This window comes from Poromitra crassiceps, assembly GCF_964638095.1.
Source record: "Poromitra crassiceps genome assembly, chromosome: 8".
Classification (NCBI taxonomy): Eukaryota; Metazoa; Chordata; class Actinopteri; order Beryciformes; family Melamphaidae; genus Poromitra; species Poromitra crassiceps.
In genome coordinates, this window is record NC_139629.1 from 14,856,358 (window position 1) to 14,859,309 (window position 2,952).

The 2,952-nt window shown below is 45.7% G+C and overlaps 1 protein-coding gene across 1 annotated transcript in view; it reads right to left on the reverse strand.

Moving 5' to 3' along the window:
• Nucleotides 1–889, reverse strand: part of LOC310781681 (fibroblast growth factor receptor 1-A-like) — a 27,242-nt gene extending 26,353 nt beyond the window's left edge. Inside the window, exon 1 of the mRNA XM_083642272.1 lies at nt 875–889. The gene's annotated coding sequence lies outside the window, so the exon portion shown is untranslated. The remainder of the gene's footprint in view (nt 1–874) is intronic.
• Nucleotides 890–2,952: the final 2,063 nt, after the last annotated feature.

Below are 2,952 nucleotides of genomic sequence, written 5' to 3' on the forward strand. Positions count from 1 at the left end.
TACGGCAGTGATACTCAACTTGCGGCCCCCGGCCCGCGGGCGCCCCCTGTGTCAACCGCGATGGAATTGCAAAAAAAAAAAACTTTTTTTACAGTGCACCTGAACGCAACATGCAAGATACCCACTGAAGTGTCCAAATGTTCATGTCATTCTGGCCAATACTGCACTTCTGTTATAGCATTTCAGTCTGGAATATGGAATATCTTTCAATAATCTATGATTTAGCTGCTAAATTGTCAAATACTGCAGTCTGCTCGCTACCCAGGCACTTATGTATGTACTAACTTAACCTAACTAACTATCCGGTGTGCACAACATTGTCAGCCTAAACTCCGGCTGACACCCCAAAAACCTACAATCTGCTACAGAAAAATGTATATTGTTTGTTTATTAACTGGCCCCTGGCCTTCTATCATTTCACGAAAGTGGCCCTCGGGCAAAGCAAGTTGAGTATCCCTGGTTTACGGTATATGAGAGGGACAGTCGAACATATTTAGCTCAGAAAGAAGGCAACATCTCAGAGTTGGCAGAGTTAACTTCACTGTATTGAGTAAAAGCTCGGTCACTGCTGGCTGGTGGATGAGCTGTTGTAGGATCAAATGATTCACACACGAAGAAGAAGAGACTATGAGCAGAGATATTATTCACTCGTGATCTCCCGGAATATTAAATATTAACCATTCATTTATGTTTAAACCACGATCCCTAATCCTATTAGTTTCAGTTTATCCAGAGCAATTCGTGTAAAAAAAAAACAAAGGTCTGCATAAACAGCAGCAAAGTCCACTGTGCGGTGAACAGAGAAAGCAACAAAGTGTAACAATTCAAACACATGATCATTGACTATGATCATTTTACAAGAGAGAACCCTTACCTGTTTCACTTCTTCCACTTCTATTCAAAGACGTGAAGTCGAAGCGGACAAATAACTTGATGCAACGTAAACAGCTGAAGTCCCCGGGCCGGGAAATCAAAGCCAGTGAGCGAGTCTCCCAGAAAACTCCTTGGTCTCCTCAGAGTGACTAACGTTCGCTAACGTTCGCTTCCACGCACACAGCAGACGGGCTAACGTTATGTTGTTATATCGCACTCCAACACATCTTTGTTGTTAGCGGAACAAAATCTCGGCGGTTACTCCAAAACGAAACGAGCGTCTCTCTCCCCCTGGACTCGAGAAAACGTGGGAAAAGCGCAGTTCATTGACGGTATTGTCTCAATACAGTGGTCCAGAGGAACGCCTCCAGTGGGCGTGTCTCTGCTAAACCCCCCTACTCTACCCCCCCCCCCCCCCCGGCCATTAATGCCCCCCCCCCCCCCATCTCATTATAATTCATTGAGTTCCGAGTGGCGCAATCTAGCCGTCTGCATGGACCTCCCCCAGGAGACCTTCAGAGTGTGTGTGTGTGTGTGTGTGTGTGTGTGTGTGTGTGTGTGTGTGTGTGTGTGTGTGTGTGTGTGTGTGTGTGTGTGTGTGTGTGCGTGCGTGCGTGCGTGCGTGCGTGCGTGCGTGCGTGCGTGTGTAAGCGTGTAGGGGTGTGTGTGTGTGTGTGTGTGTATATGTGTGTGTGTCAGTGTGAGTGTGAGTGTGGAAGGAGGACTCTGATCCTTTACTTGAGTAAAAGTAGCAAGACAATAAAGATTACAAAATAAAAGAATTGCATTCAATCTAGCAGTAGAAGTAGGCTATTGTATTGGCAGCAAAATGTAGGCTACTTATATTACGAGTAGGCTATCAAAGTTTCTAGGCTGGAGACTGCGAGACGATCCCCCATGGGCGCACTTTTTTTTTTTTTTGGGGGGGGGGGGGGTGACCAAACGTATGCCAACTCATGCACGTGCTCTAAAGGAGTTTCTCCGGCTCCAGAGTGCCACTGGGCCTCCATGTTATTGTCGCAGGTTCAGGGCTCGATTGGCCTGGGCTGTGCGCAAGAGTCGTCCAATTTATAACCTCACCAGAGAATGACCTTACTGATGACATCACAAATCAGTAGGCTATATAACATCATTGATTATGTCACAATGTCTATGCCATCATTAGTAGGTATGACATCATCAGTCAGTATGGGTATGACATCTTCAGTGGGTATGTCTGCTATGACATCATCAGTCACCACTGGCAACACCGCAATTCAGTCTATGACATCACTGATGATGTCACAATGTTACTATGTCATCATCAGTCACCACTGGCCACAAGGCTGGGCATGCTCTGGCAGCTCTGGCCACCACTCGACAAGTAGGGCGACATCATCAGTGGGTATGACATCATCAGTTACCACTGGCCAACACTCAATGTTCTGAGCATGCTCACTCAACGATGCTGATGATGATGATGACATCATCAATTGTGGGGCATGACATCATCAGTGGGTATGACATCACTCGACGATTGTGGGGCATGCCATCATCAGTCATCATTAGCCTAATAAGATAATAATTGCCTAATACTGATTTATTGACATTGCCTGCAGCAGTTGTCAACATGAAGCTGATCAATTTGGCTATACTTTTGGGTAGTCTAATCTATAACAATGTTTATATTTTAGGAAGATGATCAAATGTTTCAAATATCGAATATTGATCTGAAAAGTAACTACTATAGGCTATAGCTGTGAAATGAATCTAATAGAGTCAAATGTATAGGCTATTTCCCTATCAAATGTAATGGAATATATATATGTAGGCTACAAAGTAGCATAAAATAGAAATACAGGCGACCTCAAAATTGTAGTAGGCCTACAGGCCTACTTGAGTCAATGTAGCCCACCACTGTGTGTGTGTGTGCATGTGTGCATGTGTGTGTGTGTGTGTGTGTGTGTGTGTGTGTGTGTGTGTGTGTGTGTGCGTGCGTGCGTGCGTGCGTGCGTGCGTGCGTGCGTGCGTGCGTGTGTGCTTGCGTGCTTGCGTGCGTGCGTGCGTGCATGTGTGTGTGTCTGTTTGTGTTAGACAGGC